Source organism: Ambystoma mexicanum, chromosome 9 (assembly GCF_040938575.1).
Source record: "Ambystoma mexicanum isolate Mex_15411 chromosome 9, UKY_AmexF1_1, whole genome shotgun sequence".
Classification (NCBI taxonomy): Eukaryota; Metazoa; Chordata; class Amphibia; order Caudata; family Ambystomatidae; genus Ambystoma; species Ambystoma mexicanum.
Genome location: NC_090931.1, coordinates 669,274,263 through 669,299,708, shown reverse-complemented (window position 1 = coordinate 669,299,708; position 25,446 = coordinate 669,274,263). Strand labels below are relative to the sequence as shown.

The 25,446-nt window shown below is 45.5% G+C and overlaps 1 protein-coding gene across 1 annotated transcript in view; it reads right to left on the bottom strand.

The window, feature by feature from the left end:
• KIAA2012 (KIAA2012 ortholog) overlaps positions 1-25,446 on the bottom strand; it is a 427,155-nt gene that overhangs the window by 297,554 nt on the left and 104,155 nt on the right. The gene's annotated exons all lie outside the window — the stretch shown is intronic.

The window sequence follows — 25,446 nt, the reverse complement described above, 5'->3', positions numbered from 1 at the left end:
TAATGATCTCTGCAGAGGATCTAACCTGGTTTCGTGTGTGTGGGTAAGAGGTAAGCTTTGCTACTCCACCGGCACACACATACATACACACATACACACACACCTCTCCTCACAGACACCATCATGCACAGAACATCTTCAGAAGTGTTTAAGCTTATCGTTTTGCATGACATAAGTTGTGTGATTTTTAAACTTCAACTATTACACCCCAAACTGCAAGTCACACATTTCCTTGTTGCCAATAAATTGCTTTCTGGTAGCAGAGCACTCCACCTTATTCTGCATCCAGTGGATGATACACTTGATCAGTGAAACATGTTGTTAAGAAGGTGATCTTTTTTATTATGCAAATACATGCTTACACAACTGGAATTTGGGATTCTTTTTGTTTTCCAAAATAGTCCACGTTGCGTGAAACGATTTGTACATCCTCCATAAACAAGCAATGGTAATGCCAACCGTTTGGGCGTTTGACTGGCCATGGCTATGCTAATCTCTATGGGCATTTCCACCCACGCCCTGCCACTCCTCATCCAAAACACACCCGCCTGGGATCTGTGAGATAGGTTTATCAAGCCTTGCCATCAAACTGTATGCTCAAAGTGCCTTGCAGTGTTTTTTCAAAACAGCCTTCTGATAGTTGACTTAATATGTGCTGTAAACATGCTTCTGGTGTAATACAAATGTCCTAACCAGGTCTGCCTTCTGCCACTCTATTCTAACCACTCTGCGTGTCCTTTCAGAACAGTTTTGTCTTGAGTATAAGGCACCATTGTGCATCTGCTGCCATCAATGGCCAGTTAATACCACTACAGCAGTGCATGGCAAATGCCTTTCCCATGCCTACACAAAAGCCCAAACCTTTTCCCTTGTTAAAGCTTGTTTTTATATTGACATGTTTCACGCAGAATGAAACTGGATTGTGAATGGAATGCCAGTGAGATGATAGCGCTTTGACGCAGCTTGCTGAGAAACAAATCAGGATGTTATTGGGCACACAAACGGCACAGGTGTGCATTTCCTGTTGATGACTTGCAACTGGTGGACCTAAAGAAAAGCCTCTGGGATGGAACTTACATGGCCAAGACTGATGGTTAGTGGAAGGCTTCCTTGGCAGTGCGTAGGCTCTTGGAAAGGACTCTCAATTTATAGGGAAAACCTATTTTAAATAAGTGTTTTATGTACAAGTTTATTTTTTAAAAAAATCTGGAATATCCCAGTCTGAGGCACTATTCAAATGATGAAGAGCTATGTCTAAACACAAGTATCCCTTCCCCCTGTGATGTCACTTCCTGTGATGACATCAAATTTAAATGAAGGGGCCCCACACTTATTGTGCCGCACTTGGCCCCACAAAGCCTAGGACCAGCCCTGGTCACCATTACGAAGAAAGGGTGATGTCGCTGGAAACCAAGGCCTTTTTTTTTATTCTTAAATCCCGGTTTCCAGCGGCCTCACCGTTTCAGCTTTAATGTTGGCACTGTCCGTATGTCTTAGCTAAAAAAAATGCTTGGCAGGGACAGTGCCACCCAGTGTCGGTCTGCGACGAGAAATAGGCCCGGACACTGAAAAAAAGTGACCCGCCCCTCACCTCAAACCCTCATACGCGAATCACGTCAATTCCCGACTTTACAGAAAATGCTGCTTGTGGAGAGTTAATGTTGTTTGTTGCATCTAATGTTTTGCGTAAACGCTTGAGAAAACCTGTGATAGCATGCCTTTTTTTTTTATTTTATTTTTTTTATTTTTAAAAGACACCCTCATCACATGGCTAGGCTAAATCCTGTACTTATTTTGCAGACACCGATTCAAGGCATGTCTACTAGTTGGCACCAGTAATGAACATAGATTTGCATTTAATACGCAATGCAGCCAAATGATGACACCGGAAAACACCTTGCCCGTTCTATTTATGTTCAAACATTGCAACACAACTCATGAAATAAAATAGCTCAGCATACTTACAGTTCTGCAGAAAGTCTTTTTTCTGTCGGCTGAAGTGTTCTATACAGGGTTCCTAGTCATTGCATCAAATTCCTACCATCGACATACCATTTCATCTAAAAATAATAATGTTTTAAACCTTTAAAGTCCATTATAATTAAAATAAACCCTTTACCTTTAAAAAAATGCATTCATTGCTTTTTTTCTATGGTAAGGCATTCGATTGTATTGCATTCGATGCAATGACCAGCCTTACATTACACTTCATTGAAGGTATACAATAACTAGTGGTTATTTACCCACACTGCTGGACTTGTCTGGCTGGCTGTTGGTAGCTCTGCTAAAGCCTGGCTAAGTGCGGACCCGGGGATCGAACCTGTGGTGCTCCCTGTCGTCTTGCTTCCAAGGCAAGCACATTGCCCCTGAGCTATCCTCCCGGAGCAAAGGAATGTCCATGCTAAAGATGGCCAGACCAGGATAGAAACAGCCCTGTACTCTAGACCTATGGCCTCCCCAGTGGGAGAACTCCCAGCAGGGGACCACCACACGAAATAGCCCACTGGTCAAATAATGCAGGGAGGCAACCACAGGAGGTCAAAACATCCAGGTTCAGAACGCCGGCCTGGAAGACGATCGCTCTGATGTCGTTGCAAGTGAGACTTGCCGCGTTCAACTGAACTCCTAAATAAAACGCACCTTGCTAACACAAACAATGATTTTAAAATGATACGACATTGGTTACAAATGCTGCTTCACTGGCCCTCTCCAAACAGTTGACACCGCTCTACGATTGCACGCCTCCCAACCAAGTCCTGCCTTTTGTCACAAGGAAGTGTTGCAGCACGTGACCCTTCAGCTTGGGGTTGCGACACCACATGTCCACGTACTGCAACTGCACCTTTAAAATAATTGAGCACAGTTATGTTATGTTATGTTAATTGTTTTTGTATAGCGCACACTCGCCAAAGCATCTTGGCGCTAGGAAGAAACCGGAGGGAATAGAACCATAAAACGAATACCCTGAAGAAAATCTAGAACAGATAGGTTTTTAACAGCCGACGAAAGATCAAGAGATTGTCAGTAGCTCTGAGCTGCACTGGCAGAAAGTTCCACAAATTGGCAGCCGCCACTGAAAAGGAGCGACCCCCCACCCGCTCAAACTGATAACGGGGAACCACCCGAACGCAAGAGCCCTTAGCAGGGGCAGAATGGGACAAAAAATAGGACTGGACACCCACAAAAAGTGGCCCACCCCTCAACTCACAACCCTTGACCTTTGATGACATCACCATACGTGATGTCATTTGACCCCACCCCAAAGTGACATCCCAGGAAGCGATGAAACATGACCTTTCACCCCTTCACAAAATAGGAAGTGGCATCAAATAGCATTGTTTCTAAGTACACTATGAAAAGTATGGTTTTGATTTCACTAATGTGATATACATTTCATACAAGAATGGATCACCATATATATCATTAATATCTGTGTGTATAGATCCATATTGCACATTGCAGGTGTTTTTTTAGTATTTTTTAAAAAAAAATAATATCCACATGTTTTTGTTCTTTTCCAAAACCGGCCCAGGAGTGGCCAGAAACCGGCCCCCACTCCCCAGGGACGACCCTTGCCCTTAGACCGCAGATCGCAGGCAGGTGTATAGACTTGAAACTTATCTTGTAGATATTTGGCACCTGAGCCATAAAAAGCCTGGTGTACAATCACCAGTGATTTAAAACGAACTCGCTGGAGAACCGGAAGCCAGTGCAAGGACCAAAGAATCAGGGACACATGAACACCGTAAGGGGTGTTGGTACATATGCGCGTAGTGTAATTTTGAAGAAGCTGCAGGCGATGAAGAGATAGAGGGGTTGGGCCAAAAGTAGAGAATTACAGTAATCCAACCGACTCAAAATTAAGGAGGCCGTAACTAGCGGTCTCAGTTGGACCGGACGAAAGGAGAACCTTCCGAAGCACACAGAGTTGAAAGAAGCCTGCCCTGCAGATGGCTCCCACTTGGCTTTCCATAGACAGTGAGGCTGAGAAAAGAACTCCCAAATTCTTAACCTCCACCGCAGGGGAGGGAAATACTCCAATTTCGATAGGCCAAAAAGCTGAAGACCAGGTCGGTGCAGCAGCCGGTGCACAGTGCATTCATTGGGACGGAAAGTTGGTTCGGTATAACTGATCTTGCATTAAAGCTGGCAATGCATTTCCCATCAACTAGGCCCCACCCCTACCATGATCAACCCACTCCTGTCCCCAATTGCCTGCCTGATCATTCGCTCTCTTAAAAACTCCAACAGTTCAGGCCAAGCACCATCGCCACCACACAACCCTAAAATATCAATCACGCCCCCTTCATCTTTCCCTCAGTCATTAGCACACCTTGCCAATCCCAGTACTTAATTCGAATTCCCACTCTCCCAACTTTCATCTACTTAGATAACCCATACACACCATTGTTTTCTCCCCCCCACCACTTTACCATTTGCACAATCATACCCTTGCTCAGCCTGCATTATTGCCACAGACCTCCCCTACCCTGCATTTACCCGTAAAGCACTTTATAGTTGTCACATCCTTATACATTTCTTCAGTATCCTCCTACCTAAAACACTCCCCCCTCAGTCCCCTACATCCTCCCATGTGTCCCATTGCACGGGGGGACTGTAGTCCAGCCCCTGTAATGCATACATTCTAATGGGAAAATCTTGCACTAGAAGTACCAAATACGGGGCCTTAAATTGCCATCTGACAAATTACCACTTGAGCAGATTCCTGCACTGCAGCTGATTACTGCAGTGCACCTCCTGACTCAGTTCGGTCCAGGAAAGGAGCAGGACCGGTCACTGGACGGTAACTGACAGGTGTCAGTGTGGACATGTGGATAGCAGCCCTGGCAGCCCGACCAGGGAAAGGGGAACGGGCGGGCCACTGCCCAGGCTGCTTCACCCCCAAAATAAATTCGGACCGACCGTGCCCGGCCCTACAAGGGAAAGGGGATTAGGGTAGGGTGCTGCTCCCCCAAATGGATGCATTCATGGAGAGGACTGATAACGCACATAGTGCTCCAACCTGGATCAGCTCTCCTCAGTGACTACACTACTAACCTGGCCTGGGCTAGGTCAGGCCTCAAGTAGTCTGTTGGTGCACGCGTTGCCAACTGCCTGCCTCCCTCTCTCCTGCTGCAGACAGAGCACTGCAGACAGGAAGGCACCCAGACCCAGCAAATGTTGCTTCCGCCGCCTCAGACTCGCTTCTCGCTAATTCAATGAGGAAATTAAACCGAATGTGGGGCACGTGATGTGCCATGCCAAATGGTTTCTCTGTAGGCTACCTAACCTGGGTGATGTTGGCGCCAAGGTGATGTGGTTGCAGGGGGGGGGGGGGCTGGCCAGAGAGAGCAGAGAGGAGCAGGTCACAGTCCTGGTAATGGTATCGGCTTCCGGCTTGTTATTTTGTTACCGAGCAGTAACCCAGGTCGCACGAGCCCAAAGATGTCAGTCAAAAAAAATGTTTACAAATACATGACAAAACATAAACACACGTCAGGCTGCGAAGGTAGCCCCATCAGGCAGCCCTCACGAAAAGACTAAACACGGATGAAATTAAATATGGTGCGTATTTGTTTGGCCCCAAGCACCACCCTGTACAAAATGACCCACACATCTGTAATTTCAAATCGGCCCAGCACCGGGCCGAATGACCAAGTGGCAAGTCCGACGCTGGTGCCACCATTAAGGCTGAAAAGGTGAGGCACTGTCCCCCGCTAGGCATCCCTTTTGTTAATAAATGCAGAGTTCAGCGCCCTCTCTCGGGGGGGAGAGGGTGCTGATCTCTTCAAAGGGCTATCTGTACGGGGGGTTCTGTAACCCACTGAGCTGGGGCTCGTTAAGGGGGTGTGGCCTAACAGGGGCAGGTGACCCACACCCTCTCAATGAGCCCCGGTTCATTTTCTTTAGCCATTTAAGGCACTGGACCCTATTTGTATTATCTCACAACCTGCAGGATGAAGAAGGAAGCTACATGGATTAACTTAACATTTTCAATATCTAGGTAGGTTACAGCGGCAGTGCAGGCCACGGCGTGGTAGTGCCCACTCTCACGTTATTGTCCTTCTTTCTCTCTATGCTTGATTAACTTTTGCAGCAGCTGCATACATGCACCAGCGCCACGCTCCCTAAAATATCTACTGCAACACATAGCTACTGGCGTCTTATCAGGCATGACAGCATATATCCCTTTGCAAACAATGACACCGTGACATGTGTAGCCTATACAATTCAGTCATTGTACGTATCTGGCATTTTGAGATCGCATCCACCTCCTTGGTAACTTTCCAGGAGATTGAGCTGTTCCATTCCTCATTCAGGTTTCATTTGTATTTATTTGAAGAAGAAGGATGTCCATTTCGCTAGGCCGCATTTATAAATGAGAGCCCCCCCCCAAAGGGTGCATGCAAAATAGCACAAAGATGAGAACAAGTAGTGAGCCCCTTTATGAGGGTGCTAAAAAAAGAGTGGGACATGGAGTAGGCAACAATAAACAAGCCATAAATATATATATAAGAAACAGATGACGTAAAAAACGAATATTAACGAAAGGGGGTACGTGTCTCACACCAAAGAGGAATACTGTATAAATATAAAAAAAATGCATTATTAAGAGTCACTGGAGGCAGTGGTGGGGTCAGGTAGGGAGGATGGGGGAGAGGGCAGGAGGAGCTCCTCTTTAGCAAGTAAGTGAAGCTGAAGCCGAACTTTGAAGAGATCCAAGGTTGGGCTGACGTTGATTGTGATAGGCAGCAGGTTCCAGTGGAGTAGGGCGAGTAGGGGGAAAGAGCGGAAGCAAGTAGAGGCACAGGGTGGGCATCGGACAGCAGGAACATCTCATCCATAATAGGCTAGGGGTGCCAACCCATCAGTACCCTCTCCATTATGGAGGTGCTACAGCTTAAATTGTGAAATGGCAATTTCTGGCCAATGGATTATGCAAGGCTGGGGGGTGTTTTGGCTCCCCAGCCTTGAATAGGGCATTGGGAATGCAGGCTGGGCAACTGCACCTCTGAATGTGCATAGGGGGTTCGTTATCAATGCTCACATGCATGTGAAGGGATTAGGAAGCTGTCTTTGCTTCCTGGTTCCTGTTTGTGCTGTGGGAGCAGGAGGGCTTTCTCAGAGGCACCGGTGGTGAGGAGCAGCTGGACCGGGCAGAAGATAAGATTAACTTTAAAGTGTATGTATGTTATGTTTGTATGCAAGCATGTATGCTGTATGCTTGTGTAATGAGTGAGTGTATGATGATGGGTGTACATGTGAATGAGAAAGTGCATTGTATGTGCGTGCGCATGTGAATGAGCAAGCAAATGTTGTGTGTGAATGAGTGAGTGAACGTTTTGTGGTTGTGTGTGCACGCACTTCCGTTTGCTGGGCCAGAGCACTGATTTTGGTAGGAGGAGGCGGCAGGGTGGGTGTGACATATATTACAGGACATTGATGATATAGCAAGCACGACAAGCGTTATTACATGGCTACATTCACATTTTGGTGCAGCCAGTCTAGCAATTTCTTACTATGGCATGACATTCTTTACTGAGCATCTGTGATAAAGCAAGCATGATAACTGTTATTACGTGGCTGGACTGGCATTTTGGGGCAGCCAGTCTAGCCATTTCTTAACGTGACATGACATTTTTTTCCTGGGGATCCATGATAAAGCAAGCATGATGAATGTTATTACGTGGATAAACTGGCATTTCGGTGCAGCTAGTCGAGCTTACTGTGGCTTGACATCTTTTACTGGGCATCTATTATAAAGCAAACATGATAAGTGGTACGTGTCTAGACTGGCCTACATTGGTACACCCAGTTTGGACATGTTTTCTTATGGTGGCATGGCATTTTCAATAGTAAAGCCAACAGGATTGTGTTCTTGCGTGGGGATACTGGCATATTTTGGCAGGGTCGGCTTGAACACGTATTCTTATAGTATCATTACATGAGTATGCTCCTATATGGGAATACTAGCATATATTGGTGAAGCCAGCATAGGAATGTAGGGGCACAGCAAGTATGAGAATGTTTTGTATTCTGGCATGTATTGTAGAGAAAGTCATCATGGAAATGTATTGGGAAATGTTCCTGTGCACTGCTGGTGTCTTGAAACTATTGCATCTTTTCACGAGTAACCCTAAAATAAATGATTTCAAACTTGTACCCTTATGGTCCTTTTAAGTAAGGTAACACATCATACGATGGATGGGATGGGGAATAATTCTCACACCAAACAAGAAGACCGACTCAGGAAGTTGAAAAAAACACTCTTTTAATATCAATTATCTAAAACAGGGAGTACAATGGACATCAACGAACGTCGCACAGCATGATATCAACACATTTCATTAAAAAATACACTTTTATAGCACAAACTGGTCATACATGACATCATGCTACGTAGTAATCTAGAAAAACCTACGGGGATTGTGGTTGGTTCAAGGTGAGTATCTCAATATACTTTCTATATGGGATAGGAATGTGATTGAGTCTCTATAGTCAGGTGGGCAACTTATGCCCTCCCTTAGTGCAAGTCAAAGTGCAAGTCATCCTCGACTGTGATTAGAAATACAACACCTCATTGGCTCTAAAAGTATAAGGCCCTTTGTCTCTAGTAGCACATAGGCTGATACCCCAGGTGTTGGTGGGTGGACTTGACGTTATCTCTCCAACCAATTAGCCCATTATCTCTCATCGCTCATGCCTTCTGCCATCAGGTTGCCTTTGCACTTGGCCTGGGAATATAAGGGAGTGTAAGCATGTTCTTATAAAGGTTCAGGCTTGCATGCCCATGTCTATTTTCATCTTGGACTCACGTGATCAGAGACTGTGAATTGGCCCATTTCGTAGCATTTACTTGTCTTTAATGAAGAACTTGGCTCCCAGGATGTTCACTCTTTGCAACATAACAAGGGATGCCTCGGCTTCTCACGCTTACTCGTTCTTCAAGGACTGATAACCAGTTTTGGCTGCTCTTAGCCTTTCACACCAAGCTAAGCAGTTTTCCCTTGGTTCATCTTCGAGCCTCAACTTATTCTTTGCTGCGACACACACACAGCTGTCAATGCTTCTTTCTCCACGGGTTGAGCTGACTAAAATTATAGCATCGAATGTCCAGATTCTATACACATATATTTATTGGCGGCACCGTCTGCAGTCTATTCACTACGTATAGCCAGCCTTATGATTACTTGGTCTACTTGCGTTATAGCATCTGTACAATTATAAAATGACATGCACTTTCTGCAATGCTTCTTCACATGTGCAATCTTCATTCCACACATGAACGTCTTCTCAATTCTTTACATTGCCATCAGATTCTATACCATTTATGCATTCTCTTCTTTGGTCATCCTTCTCAGTGTGTCATGCTCATTTCTTGTGATGTCACCAGCTTCTTCTTTCCATGTTTTCATATTTCCTCTGGTATCTCTCCTAGGAGACCATCATCCTTCCGGGATACATCACGTAGGGATTTCTTATTGGATACCTTGTCTCAAAGACTTTACACAATATAGGTACTCTTACTGGTATTGCACATGTCGCAATTTCCTGTTTCCAAGATATAGGCAAAATAGGGGCAGTATTTCCTGCAGAGGCATTCAGCTGCTCCTCTACATTCCCCCATCTGGTTGATTTATCGACCACTCCATCACCAGACTCCACATCGAGGTATCATCTCTTGAAAAAGGTCTTCTTTGGAGTCCAGATCTTCACCACTCTCTTTAGAGATCCTGCTGATTTTACATGTTCATCAATGCTCCAGATCATGTGGCTGCAGTGTCCATTTGAATTATAGTGGATCCATCATCCCATGTACTTCCTGTGATTTGTTGGATGTGGGAACTTCGTTCCTTCTGGGGCTAAGATGCTAGCCTCTATATATTTTCTGATCCCTTCATCTGTCAACTCCTTGAGTCCAAACCCTGATTCAATATCGATCATGATTTTCATTCCTACTGCCTCCTTCGTTGTCTTCTTATACTGTGCGATTATTATCCTGATCACACAGAATCCAAACATCAGCATCACCAGAATTGCTCCCAGGAATTTGAAGATATTCGCCATCCCCTGTGGAAGCCACGAGAAGATAGATGCTAACCAGCCATCATCTCCAATATTTTCTGTCTCATTTTCCATCTTAATGTGCAACTTCGTTAGCAGCGTTATGGCCTCTGTCAAGGTCCCATTCTTGTCATCATGAGAAGGTATGAACGTGAAACATGATTCTATGATCTTGGCGCGAACACCTCCATCCATTGCTGTAATCATATCAAGAACATATCTTTTTCTGGAGGGTCATCAGCCTTATGGCCCTCAACTCCTCCTTGATCGCATTGAATCCCTTTATAGTAGTGTTGATCATCTGCAGAAGCTCCCATCTGGTAATTTGTAATCATTTCGCATTAGCCATCGTCTGGATCCCTGGCATGAAGATCGTTGTAAAGATTGAAGCAATCTTGCAGACTTGCTGAACAGCCCATGTTCATACAGAATAGCATCGAAGGCTTCTATCGATTTAGCAGAGAAATAATTCTCCCATCTTGTTCAATTGAGGAATTCAAGTGATCTTCTCCTCTTCAAATGAGCATCTGCTGTTGGAAACTCTCCAATGTTCAGGTCGCTTTGAGGAATCACTAACGCTCGATCATGAATAAGCACTATGGCACACATTCCTCTCCAATGTTTGGGCAGCTTCATATAAGCTCTGGACCCACAGGCCCAGTAGTGATCCATTAGAACTACTGTCCCATCCTTCATGCCTGGTACATCAAAAATTCTTCCACCCTGATGATTTACTCCAACTTTCCTCATGTCATTGTTTCTGAAACACAGAGCTGTACTGGCCAGAGGTACTATCTGTAATGGTCCTCGTTTATCGTCGACCCATGTCAACAACTTCATAATTTTCGGCCAGTGGTGCTTGCATTCATTCTCTGCACTATCTATACCTGGCTCATAATATCCTCTTAGTCAGGGACGTCATTTCACCAAAATGCCAGGGGTAGCGGAAGTGACATCACTCGACCCATGACACCCTTGATGACATCACAGGAAGTGATATCATTTGACCCCACCCCGAAGTGATATCGCCATATGTATCGTTAAGATCAGTGTGTATAGGCCCATATTACCAAATTACTGTGAATGCAAGCAGACGTCCATGAATAAATGATGTGTTATTATATAGCACTTACGCTTAAGCGCTTTATATAGAATAAATATACACCCAATATCACCCAACCTGTGTTGGTACTCATTTATCGACCTCAGAAGGATGAAAGGCTGAGTTGAGGCATTTAAGAACAGACTAAATCACTGACTCACCCCCTGAAGTGTGCCTGAAATAAACCTTTAATGAGCCTAGAAATGACTGTATAGAATTCGAGAAAGACACATTATTTGGTATTCCTATTCTTCTTATTTAGGGTCAGTGCTGAAAGTGTTAGACTTGTGGCACTCCTGTTCTTATTTTTCTTCTTTATTCTAAGGGGCCTGAACAAGAAAGACAGCCATTCCAGAAGTAAAGAGCCACATGGTGCTGGCCACAGCCCAGGAGCTTGCATTACAAAAAAAGAGGTTGCAAGGGAGACCACAGAGGTCGCAAGGGAGACCTCAGAGGTCGCACTTGCAACCTTTGGTGACCCCTAAATGACGTCCTTGCTCTTAGTGCTGCTGCCCTGCACACAATCAGTCCTTCTGCCCTTCCTTCCGGAGTCAATATGGTTCCTTTGATTTGTAATTGACCTCTTTCCTTACATCTCCATATCTCTTTTTGATTCTTGCCTTGACAATCTAGCATCTTGTTTTCTTCTCTTCTGATTCCTGCTTGCACATAGTTATCTTCCCTTTGTGATGCCTTTTCAGTTATCCATATCAAGGATGCTGTTTGACCCGGAAATTGTCCTTGTGTATGGCAGAGTGAGAGATAAGTTAGGCAATTAGCTTTTTGCACTGGTACCTCTGTAGCTATGAATATCTTGGAGATCCCCACAGCATACGGTATGAGAACAAACAAACATAGCAACTCTCCTTGGAAGTTCTTTCTCACACCTTTTTCATGTGCTGATAGCACGTTATTACCCTAAACCCTGTACTGTCGAAATATATGTTAATCCCATTATCATCTTCCTCTGCACTTCTCTTGTGTCTTCCCCTTAAAATGTTAGCGGCCCATGGAAACAACTCTAAAGCAGCTCTGCTATGGGCAGAAAAAACTCGAGACCTTGGCTCATTGGTAATGAGCAAATCTACATGAGCTCCTAGAGTAGGGAGAATCAACAGAGCTTTCACTGTTCCTGGACCAATAAAGTAAAGAGTGTGGACCAGAAGAAACAGGAAAACAAAGATAGACATTGCATATGCATATATTATATACCAGAATATTAATCCACTCCATTTGTGCCACTCCGGTATTTCTTGAGTTTGCTCATTCTCTGACATTGTGCTATTTTCAAGATACCTTATTTTTGCTATACTCATTTAAGGAAGGAAAAACACTTTTTCATCAGGTAATTACGGTAAGTCTGATAGCTGTTGGATCTCTTCTACAATCGTGACAAGCAGCCTTCTAATCACTGTTAGGATCATGCAAATAGTATGAATGTCTAAATCTCTTCTAACAAGGGAAGGATAAGCTTGAAGAATGAACATAAAGACAGCAAGTAGAAGCCCATGGGAACCTTCATCTCACAGGACCATAGATTCAATCAACCAAGTATTCAGTAAGGAACAAATCGGGGTACTGTCCCCTCTTTCAGTTGTCAAAGCACAGTTTAAAATCCAACCCAGGCATAATCACGATATGTCAGCAACTTTCCAAAGTTCCTTTTCAAAGAACTCTGTGGCTCAAGAACGAGTTTTCACGCCTGCTATAATATCTATAAGGAGTGTCCAATGAGAGCCGCAGTCCAAATGCAAATCTGCATTTTTTTTCTCCAAACAATCCACTGGTTTATTGTCCTTCTTCCTCATCATCGATCGAGTCTGCGCGTGCTGAACTTCTTCCTCCTGCCTTGCTTCTGGATTAATCATTGGGGGTGCGATGGTCTCACCAGCTTGGATGTTGACGTCGCTGAGGTGGATCTAAGCTCGTCTCCCTTGAACTTTACTGCTGAGGGAGTAATGTCCTCGACAACATAGGGTCTGACAAATCTTGGCTCAGCCACTTTCTAGTGAAGTTACAGATCAACAATGTGTGTCCAGCAGAGAGTCCAGGTACTGATAATAATTGTGAAATTCTGGTTGCTGAATGGTTTTCATCTGTGTTCTGAGACCAACCCCCATGGCACTTGAGTTGAACTGAAATGACAGAGATACTGGCGTTCATATATGTCAAATATTAATTCAATTAATATCCTAACAGTTTTGCAGTGCTCTGGGCATTACTTCTACTCCTCGATGGAGGAGTCAAAGACATTCTCATTTGTCTTCCTGTCACTAACTCATGGGGTGTGAGGTGGTGGTCAGACCCAGGCTGATTCCTTAAGGCATATAGAACCAGGGGAAGGCAATATAGCCATTCCTTCTTCAATGTCAATTTAAGTATGGCAGCTCTTTCCTTCAAGAGGCCATTGAGTCTCTCACATATTCTATTTGCTTGCGGGTGATAAGCAGAAGAAAACTTGTGCTTAATATTCAGCAGTAATCCTATTTGTTCAAATACTTCATTAACAAAATTCGGCCCATTATCGGATCTCAGCAACTCACACACTCCCCATCTAGGAAAGACTTCTCGTACTAAAAACATTGCTGCGAAAGTGGCATCAGGGTGTGTATAAGGACCTGCTTTGATCCACCTAGAAAATGGACATACCACCTCTATCAGATACCTATATCCATTACATACTTGCAGCATGTCAACATAATCAATATGTAAATGCTGAAAAGGACCTTTCGGTTGAGGAATTACTCCTCTAATTGTTCGCAGTGTATGCACAGCAGTAAACCTTTGACATATGATACAATTTACTACATAAAATGAAACATGTTCTAACCGGTTCAGGATGAACCAGTCTTCTGCAATTGTTGCAGCAAGACTCTACCTAGTTACATGTGCTGGGTAGTTCAGCTGTTCTAGTACTACCTTTAATAATGCTACTGGCATTACTGGCTTTCCAGTACTGTCTTGTCGCCATAATGCTTCAGTGGGGGATAAAGAACACCCCCTTTGTTTCCATAATTCCTGCTTTTCCTGCGGTACACTGCCTTGAATTTATATTAACTGAGCTCTTGGTAAATGATTAAATCCTTCACGCACTACCATAATCTCAACTACTTCTCTTTAACATTTGGAGCATCAAAACTTGAAATATCTGGTGAATACGGAACCCTCTTGGCCTCTGCGGCTTCATTTCCGCAAGAAATAAAGTCAGTTTGCTTAGTGTGCACTGTGCATTTAAGTATTGCAATGGCTACTGGGAGTTGTAGTGCCTTAATAAGCCTGTCCAATAAAGACGTGTGCTGCACCAGAGTACCATTCGCATGGAGGTAGCCCCTCCTCTTCCAAGGTGGTATCCCTGCATGTACAGTCGACATCACATAGGCAGAGTCACCCTACACCATCACTTCCTGCCCTTCGTGTTTCTCAAGCACGTCAATAAGCGCTACGAATTCTGCTGCTTGCGCTGAAAAGTGAGACATAGTCTTGCACTTGCTACAACCTAAAATTCCCTGTTCACTCTATGCCTCAGTAGAGCTGCGCCAGAATGCCTTTCTCCACTTGCCTGATCAATTTTCAAAAAGCCATCAATAAAGAGAATCTCCCCTCCTGCCAGTGCATTTCTTTTAACATGCGGTATGTCACTGTAAAACTCGTCATAATTCGAGCAATCATGCACATGCTCGCCCTCTGCCACTGGCTCAGCCACAAAGGTGGCAGGATTCACTATTTTACACCTGACAATTTTAATCGCTGGATTCGATATTATTACTTCATATCCAGAAGCTCTCTGAGATGTCAATGTAACCTTAGGTTTCTCCAAAATGGCAAACAAGGCATGCTCCACAAAAGCGTCATAGAACAACCCATTACAATGCTTGTAGATTTCTCAATTGCGGACATGGTGGCTGCCAATGACTGTTCGCAAGGAAAATGCCCTTTCATAACTGGGTATAAAACCCCACTCTAAAGGGATGTTTATACCCCAGTTTGGTCCTCTGTGTAAGCACTGCGGTCATAACTGTCACATTTGCATGTGAAAACAAAAAGAACTCCTCAGAAAAATTGGAAATTCCTAAAACAGGAGCTGAAGAAACCCTTCCTCCATTTCTTCAGTCCATTCAATGTTCTCCTTATTCACCTGTGCTCTCTTTAAATCCTGTAAAAGGGATCTTGTATATGAACTATAATGAAACACCCATGCTCTCACATAATTACATAATCCAAGAAACTGTTGCATCTGCTTCACTGTGTGTGGTTTTGCAGTTTTCATAATCGCTTCAGCTCTTTCAGGTGTCACCTTCTTTCCTTCATGTGAGATCAACTGGCCTGTGTTCAACACTTCTTCTTGACTATATTGTACCTTCTCTCTATCTACTTTATATCCCTTGTCTGCTAAAATAGTCCTTAATTGAATTGAGTCTTGTCAACACTCATCTTCTGTTATGCTACAAATCAAAATGTCATCTACGTACTGTATCACAGTGCTTTTCAAATTAATATTGCCTAGGTCCACCTGGAGGACTCTATTAAAGATTGATGAAGATTCACACTACCCTTGAGCCAGCCTTGTGTGCTTCAGGCAGAGATGGCGGAACGAAAGTGAAATCAAGTCTTGTGAATCTTTGCGCAACGGGATTGAGAAAACCGCATTTTTAAAATAAATCACTGTGAAATATTGTGCTTCTAATGGAATACTAAATAGTACTGTCGCTGGATTAGGAACTAAAGGAAACTTTGCCTCTACATCTGGTTAATCGGTCTCAGGTCTTGTATGAATCTCCATGACCCTCCCATTAATTTGTTCACAGGGTGCACCAGGGTATTGCACAATGCCTCTGAAGGTATCAGAATCCATTGCTCCATCAATGCTGAGATAGTCTAAAAAATGCCCTCATCTGCCTCTCGAGACATTGGGTATTGTTTCTCTCAATGTAGAATCGCTCCTGGTTTCAGCTTTATTTTAACCTCCCCTACTCCCTTTAGCATGCCTACATCATAAGGGCCTTTAGTCCATAAAATACTTGCCATTTTTTCCAAGTCTTCATCAAGAAATGCTGGACACTGCCGCATTATTGCCATGCACTGTGGATTCTCCCTTTTCTCTATTCTGATCCAATATGTAATGCTCTTAAAGAACACCACTTCATCATCTGATGGATCATCTCTGAAGATCTCATCATCAGTGACATCAGTCAATCTGCATCCTTCCCTGATAGCAATTACTGTGCTCTACGACCTACCTTTGTCACCTGTCCCTTCGAGCATTGCCATTTCCCCTCCTACTATGGCTGCATCTAATTCTAGGGGGATGGTCTGTCCTCCCTCTTGTCCACAGGTACCTGTGGTCTTTAGAGAAATTCATTAGGTATCCTCATAATCCTTTCCACTAAACCAGGTAGCCAGGTTAACAGAATGCTCACCCCATAAAGGAATACTTTAGGTTCTGTTGGCACACCTCAAATAGCCATTAGCCCTTTAAATGCCAATATAAACTCACCCACATTTATATAGTTTATCCCTGGAGAGGAGCACACTATACCTTTGTCAGTAAACAAAATTGTCATGTTAAGTTTTGTCATTAAGTCTCTTCCTAAAACATTAACTGGTGTCTGCCGTGAATACAATAATGAAACAGACATATCCCATTCTCCTATCGAAACTGGTAATTTGTCAGTAAAAGGAACTCGACTTGTAGCTCCAGAAAATCCTTGAGCATTCACGGTATTTCTTGACATTGGATATTTTCCCTCTCGTATACATGAACGAGTTGCACCAGGGTCTACTAAAAATGAAAATGATTTGCCTCCCATTGCGAGGGAATAAGGGCAGAGTCCCTTTACGGAGTGGAGGACACAGGACAGTGGGAGGGAACGGGAAGCGGGAGGAAGGGGAGGGGCAAGGGAAGAGGGAAGTTAGTTAGGAGGAAGAGAGAATAAAGAAAAGATGTAGGAGATCTGGCTTCCGTGTAGTTATTTGGAGCACGTAATATGGCCTGAAAGGGGGTCAACAACTGGCAACGAAGGGAGACGAGCACCAGCAGTATCATGAAAGAGGAGCCCTGCAGCAGGAAAGCGGGAAGAGCTCAGCAGAGGACCGGTGGCACCAGCCCAGGGAGAGACGCTGCATAGGTGGTGCAGCATGAAAGGGAGCCGAGGAGGAGGTCGAAGAGCTGGTGATGGGCCGAGCGCGCCCAGCAGACACCCAGCCCAGCAGTGAAAGGGAACGTATCCCTGCCGGAGGAGGACCAGTGTGCCCAGCAGCAGGTGAAGTGGCGAGCAGCGGTAAGGACAGAAGAGGACCAGCCCAGCAGGATGGCGTCCTGGAAGCGGACCCAATGGTACAGTGGCCAGCAACGTCGGGCCTTGAGCCCAGCAGAAGGACGGAGGAGGTGAGCCCGCAGTAGGAAGTCCGGTGGGACACGCCGAAGTGAAGGTGCGCCTTAGAGGGCCCAGCAGCACCGAGACAGAAACAGAAGCCCAGAAAAGGAGGAGCGATGCCGGAGATGAGAGCACACCACGGACAGCAGCCTGCACTGAGGAGGAGGAGTAGCCGGCAAACAGAGCCCTGCAGGGACAACTCGTCCCCTGCGACAACATTGGACCATGAAGGGAGCGTGAAGAGCCCAACAGCACGCGCTGCAGTGGATGGGCAGCTGATAAGTGGAGCCCTGAGAACACAGCGCCGACGCAGGCTGACACAAAAAAAAGAAAATATATATAAACGCCACATCTGCCATACCCTGCCTCACACAAGGGGAGATGGGCCCTGGAAACGAACAGTAACACCTGCATCCTACCTCACCAGGGCACCCAACGTGAGGGAAGTGTTCTCATTAGCACTGATCTCTTACCCAGAACACGAGGGAAAGAGGTGCAGCACAGAGGAGCAACAAAGAGCCAGGCCACGTGGCACCGGCACGTGCCACACTCCCAAAAGAGTCGCGAGTGACAGGGAACACCACCCACTGGCCACAGCGCAAGCCGAGAAGCGGGCACAGATAAGCTCCAGCAACACCCTACCAAATACGGCAGAATGTGCCGAAAGGGGAAGCCGTCAAGCACCTTGGACCACCCCAGCCTTAACACACCACCTGCAACCACGACACAGGCTGACCCGACACATCTACATAAGGCTGTGCACTTTGAACACTGCCAGCAAACCCCAACAAAGGCCCAAGAAACACACGTGTGCCAAAGCCTGCGCCGCCACAAGGCCAGGGCCAATGGCCACAAACCTACAAGCCCACTGGATTAACCCCACAGGCTACACTACGCACGGGCAGAAACATGTGAGAGTGGCAACAAACCACGGCAGAGTGAATCTGCAACACCTTGCGCAGACCTAACGCACAAAGTGAACATCCACCACAACCCACCAACGCTTAGACCACGGCCCCGCCCTAAGAGGCCAGCAAGTAGCGACGACAGACAACGCTACCGCAAGGACCCCTAAAACATCACCCCACCATCATGGTCGACCAAGTGCAGGTGGCTGCAGACGTAGGAGCACGAGCCCTAGTGGATCGAGGACTCGCATCACACACAACCCTCATGAGACAGCCCAACTCATTTACCTTGAACCCGCACCATGACCAAGGACAAAGATGGGAAGAATGGGTTGGGGAGTTCGAGGACTTCCTAGGTGCAATTGGGGGTCAAGACTCACCCAACAAAATGAAAATGTTCATCAATCTGGCAGGTAAAGAAATAAAAGGCATAATGAAAACGATCCCCACGCAAGAAAGAAACACATACCAATGCCTCCTTGCTGCAGTCAATGACAAGCTGATAATGCCCCACAAAAAAGACTATGAACGCTACACGTTAAATGAACACACGCAGCTTCCACACAAGTCCATAGGAGAGTTTGTCTTCCGCCTCCAGAGAATATTAAGTGCTGCGACTTCACCAACTTCAATGATGAAGAGGCAATACGGCTAAGGATCATAGAAGGCTGCACCTTGTCCATGCTCAGGAAACACCTCCTCAAAAAGCCCCTGTCCCTACAGAAAATACTCAAACTAGCAAGTATGTACGTGCGGGTAGACGCACAGACAGCCGCCATTGAAAACAAAAACACTTGTGACTCCATTGAGGGCCTCACGGTAGAACAGCCGGAATACTCTAGGCCTACAGGACCCTGGAGGAGACGAGGACTCAGACGCCCCTGGCACCAAACCCGGAGCAACACGCTATGCCGCAGGTGTGGATTTGAGGTCCCACACAGACGACTATGCCCAGCCATCGGACTGAAATGCCGGCGATGTGACCAAGACAACCACTTCCAGGCGATGTGCAGAGTGAGACTGCCTTCAAACCCTGCATGCCAACCTGCACCACCACCAAGCCTGACCAGATGGCCTGAACACAACGACCGGCCAACACACAGAAGGATCCAGGTACCACCACCCCGAGAGAGGTGCCTAATACCACTGGTGGTACGTCCAGACGTCATGAGGACCACCAATGCCATGTACACTAACCCAACCAGACCACACAGGTATGGGCACCCACTCAACCCAGAGCTAAGTGCTCAAGGAGGTATGGACCGGAGCAGGAGTACAGAGCATACCCTCCACCTGTTCTGCAAGACAATCGCAAGTCACACGGACACCCAGGGCCTTACGAGATGCCGAAACGGAGGAGAGCAAAGAGGCCACAGTCAACATCATGAACGAGCAATGTTATCAAACCAGAGAGAGCACAACCCCTGGGCAAGTTCCAAGCCCACGTATTCCAGTGGGAAACAGTACAGCCGGTACAGCCAAATGGACAGTCACGCTGTGATGCAACCCAAGGAGAACGCAGAGTACCCATCGCCATCCACATGGTACCGAGTCCCATCATAGGGCATAGCCGTCTCAGCCATCGGACGGCACCACAGAGCGCCCTCATCAACATTCCCAATAGATTGTTCGAAGTCACCCAGGTGAGGGACCACACGCCGAAGCAAGATACAGGAGAGGCAAGGAAAGCCAAAGAAAGGACATACCGTACAGATCCCCTCCTAGTCACAGGAGACAAAGAACCAATGATACACACGATAAAGAACCACAGCGAAATTACGTCAATGGCCTCCCTCCTCCACGAGTTATACATGGAGGAACCTGAACCAACGAAAGAAGCAACGACTGAGATGGAAGGAGCAGAGAGTAAAGAGACATACAAAGCACTGCAACAAGGAAATGTGGGCGAGACCCGCGAGCCACGGAGCAGGCCTCATCGAACCATAAGGAGACTCCACGGCTGATTGAGCAGATGTAGCCAGGAAAGTCTCATGTTAAGTGCGGGGGAGGTGTTGCAAGGCAATAAGGGCAGAGTCCCTTTAAGGAGAAGAGGATACAGGAGAGTGGGAGGGAGCGGAAAGCGGGAGGGGCAAGGGAAGAGGGAAGTTACTTAGGAGGAAGAGAGAATAAAGAAAAGATGTAGGAGATCTGGCTCCTGTGTAGTTATTTGGAGCACATAATACAGCCTGAAAGAGGGTCAACACCTCCTATCGTCACGTTAACCCTTGGTTTCTCTTGGGGGTCTGGTGTCACGGATAGTACTGAACACATCAAGTCACCCTGTGAGCTGTCCTACTGTGCATACAAGCATAGCCCTGTACCTGTGAAAGGATTCCCTCCCATCACAGTGACATCCCCTATTCTAGGTGTCAGTATTTGTCCTGTGTTTGCAGGCTGCTGTATCTGCATGGGGGCGTGCTGCGACTACCCTTGAGGTAGATTCACTGGTGTTTGCTGCAACTGTTGTGGATGCTGTGCCTGCTGCACTTGCGGCGCTTGTGCTTGATGTACTGTCTGATCTTGGGCAAATCCTTCCCTAGTTTGTGAGCTATATGCTGGAGGATAAGCTGTCCCCCCTCTTGAGAATTGCCCATTTTGTACATACCCTTGGCTTCCACATGTGCACGCAATATGCCCTTTTATCCCACATGTCCAACATATAGGAGGACATTGTCTGACTAGTCCCCCTTGGTTTAACCCTCCTTGTGCATTCTGATTCTCATTCTGCACATTCTGAAATCCACCCCTTCCTCTATAAACGATGCCTCTACTCCTTGGCATAAATCCATTCCCTTCTTAGTCCATCGGGCGCAGATTATTCACCTGTGATGTACCCACTGCTTGCTGTACCCCTAGCCCTTTGTACTTTGACAATTTCTTCTGGACTAACTTGGCTTCCTCAATTTTCCTAGCATTGTCTTTCTTCTTATTTTTGTCCTGTAACAGCCGACGGTGATGCAATATAGTCAACTGCATCTTAGGCCACGATTTCACTTCCATTCCCACTTGCTTCTTAAGTTGCCTCTGTACCTGTTCAGGCAACCCCTGACATAATATGTGGTAAAATACTGCCACTGTCTTTCCCCATGGCTCGTGCGTTTCAAGAGTCCAGCGTTCCTGAATATCCTGAATGTAATCAAGCGGATCCTCATGAAGGGGCCCCTGGGGGACCCTCGCGTGAGGAAACAAGGCACAATCACCACACACAAACTGATACGCCAGACACAAGGTTGTATTCCCAAAATCTAGGGTTTATTGCAAAGCAAAGTAAATTCAGTTGGCCAACTGGTCTCACGCCCCACGACGTGTGTCTATCAGACCTCGGGAGACGCAAGAGCGCTCAAAACATACATCAGTTACATATATACAAAACAAGCATCTTGTAATCAGTAGTGTTACATCCAATACCGCCCCTCGTACTTTTCCTTTGAATTGGGCACGATGATTGTCAACAGTGACGAGTATCACACCTTAAACATCGGTTTTAGCAACAATTGCAATTTTGTAAGACCACAGACATAAGTCTTTGTTGAAGAGAACATAATGCTTCTGTTCTCTCTAGCAAGCTGCGTGCGGGGAAGAGACACTTTCCAGGCCTTCCTATCTCCTAGTTTCTATTTGGATCCTGGGGGTCGACTCGCTCTCCAGGACTCTACAGGGCTCGGGGAAGAGGGGCCGCAAAGAAGAGCATAATTCATGCCATTTAATGTTCGCTTCTAGTATTACTACCGTGTTTTCGAGACTTGCTGGCACCTGTGAGCTGATTAGGATGCCTCGCTGCTCTCTTTCAAGGATAGCGCGTGGGAGGAGACCAGGCATTTCTATCTGGTTGCTACGTTATGTTTCAACATGTCTCCCTCGGCCTTGCATTGTGCACTAGCAAAGCAGAATATTCTTTCAGCGAAGCAGTTTAACAGAAAGCAAAAAGCAAAACGTTAGAGAAAACAAAATGGCGATTTCAGTCACCTTAAAATGGCTGCACTTTGGTGAAGCTTATGGTTATATATCTTAAGTACTGAATGCATGAGACGGTTGGTCTTCGACCAACATGATACATAACATCGTGATCGAGGGGTGCATACTTTTCTAGATCGACAAACCCTCCTTTTGGCCGTATGCCAAATGTCTCATCCGTACATTGCATCCTCTTCTGACCAAGTATCTAACTCTGACTCTGAATCTTGCGCATCATTAGTTTTCTCTTCATTGTCATCTATATTGATTGACATGAATTCTTTACAGTTTTTGTTTCCTCATTACCATGGGTACTTGGTTTAAAGGTGCTCTTTTTTCCTAGCATCTATACGCATCCTTCACTCATTTCGGTGCATATTACAGGTAGACAAGGAATGCAGCAACAGCATGTCATGAATATTCCTAGCATTGTTATTAGGATCACAAATAGTTTCCATCCCCATGAATATGATAAGTCCCAAAACCAGGAACTTATATCTCAACCACCTTCTTGGGTATGGAGTTCAGAGCTCAAAACGTGTAATTTTCTTATTGCTTTGAAAATCGTGGGAGAGGAGTCGTTTACAAATACGCAGCACGATGATCCCACGATTTTCCAAACACTGCCATGATCAACCAGGATTACGTCAAGAGCCATTTGGTTTTGAAGTGGCATTAATCTAATCCCTTTCTCCTCTAATGTCATGTTGTGTAATATATCCGTTTATTGTTTTTTCTAAGATTCTGGATAATCGTTGAATATTATAGGAGTTTATTGCTTGGGCCAAAAATGGTATAAATGATTTTGCTACGTCTACTGCCATTAATCCCCCTTCAGTACTTCTTCGTGGCCTGGATCTAGATAGTTTGGCTATGTCTGCTGTTTCTAAGAAAAACACTGCTGGGAACAAAAGTCCTAAATAACATTTACCTCCCCAGTTTCTAGGTAACCAGGGATACGCTTTTTCTCCACATATAAAATACACAGGGTCACCTACATATACTAGTTCTACTTCCCTATTAAGAATCGCTGTATTCATACATCTAGTGAATGTCCCTACTAAATAGGAGCCCTTCTTTTGTAAACAGAAAGGAACAGAACGTGGGCTGTAGTTTACTGTGTAAGAGGGGGGCACTGTATCTTTATTTCCTTCTGATCTTATGTGAAATATGATCACAGATGATTTTTCTGGTGGAGACAATTTATCTTGTGGCATTGGGTTGGGCGTAGCTTTTGGTATTATCATTCGTGCTCTATGAAATATAGAGCAACCTATGGGTCTCATGATAATCTCCTCAAATTCATTCATGTTCGTGCTAACTGACCCGTTTCACTCTTATTCCATTTCCCATAATATAATGTACTCAGAGATGCGCTGCATGCAGAACTTAATGTTAGTGGTTGCACGTACCAACCTATTCCTTTACCACCATGTTGTGGCAGATGAGCACACACCCAACAGTTATTCTTTTTCAAAATTAAATGTGTCATGTTCATTATTTGTAGTAATGTGTTATTCCCATACCCCTCTCTATGTCTTTCTTCCATTGGGGACAGAGTATAAGTAATTACGTGGACAGGACTTTCAGTGGTGGAAATGTTTCTAATGGGCAAGAGGATTTCTAAGGGGTGCATTTCCTCTAGATACCACAATACTAATGCTGTTGTTACTGGGGCTATTATACTCATTATGCACATGATTACTGTTAAAATTAGCATACAATTTTTCCAATAACCCTTTTTGTGCAATTTTTCAGTTTCTATGTTTAATTCATTTTTAGCCTTATCAGCAGTGGTGCAGGAGGGGGCAAAAGCTGGTTCTGGCATTCTCTCTCACAGTCCCTCTTCCTCAGCGATTTTCGTCGTGGATATCTCTCCTTGCGGCACTCGTCCGAAAGTCAATGAGTTCGATAAATGTCAACTGTCTATTCTGCCAGTTCTCAGCCGCCTGGATTGCTTATACGTTGGGCAAGATCTCTATGCGTTAGCACATTGCTTAAAGAACTCCAGAGCAGTTATCAATTGCCTTTTGTACCATGTGCGCCCCGCTTGTCCGCTCGGGTTCAGGACACATGGATTTATGTTAGCACCGAGGACTCTCGTTGTTGGGCTGTCTGATTTGCACAACCCTCACACCACTCTCCTCTAGGCCTCCAGTTTCTATTTCATCCGTGAAGAGGAAACAGAGGCAGCAAAAAATCAACAAAATGAAGATTTGATCACTCCTTCTTTCGGCATCGTAGATTGTACTGCCTTGCTCCTGGTACCATGTGGTCGATGAACAGTGCTGGTGCACTTCCAGACTCAAGCTCGTAGTCAGCCTGTGGCGCAATGGCAGATGCTGGTGCGCGCCACAGTGATGATGCAGGTTTCGTTTCAGGCTGCGGCACAATGGCAGATGCTGTGGGCGCCAAAGTGGTACACGTTTGGTGTCGTCCAGCAGTGATGCAGATTTTGCTGGCCAACATTGGGGCACTCTTTGCCCTTCCGCTTTTACAGCAATCTTTTCAGGCTTTCTTTCAGGATCAGGCAGATTTTGTGGCAAGAAACTGGCAACCGTGTCTTTTGTTTCAGGAACCACTGCTTCTTTCTGGTCACCTCGATCGAACAGTTTTTCAGATGGTGACGGGACCTTCTTGTCGTGGGTTGCGTGTATCCATGCCTTGTGCCCATCCACTCGAATGGCTGCTTGCGTTGTCAGGAGTATTTGATAGGGACCACGCCACCTGGGTGCTAACGATGTTTTCCACTCAAAGTTTTTAATTAGCACCCAGTTTCCTGGTTCCAGTGCGTGTCCCGGGCCAGTGTAGCTGATCGGTAATGCCTCCTGAACCTGCTGATGATTCAAACGCAGTTTCTGAATCAAGAGATTACAATAAATGCTGAGCACAGGGTATTCAATCTCCCTAAGCCTTTTCGGCTGAGGTGCACACCAAACATTTGCCTGTCTCCCCATGACTATTCCATATGGGGAGAACCCAGTTCTTGCCTGCACAGTTGTTTGCATGCACAGTAGTGATAATGGTAACGCATCTACCCAAC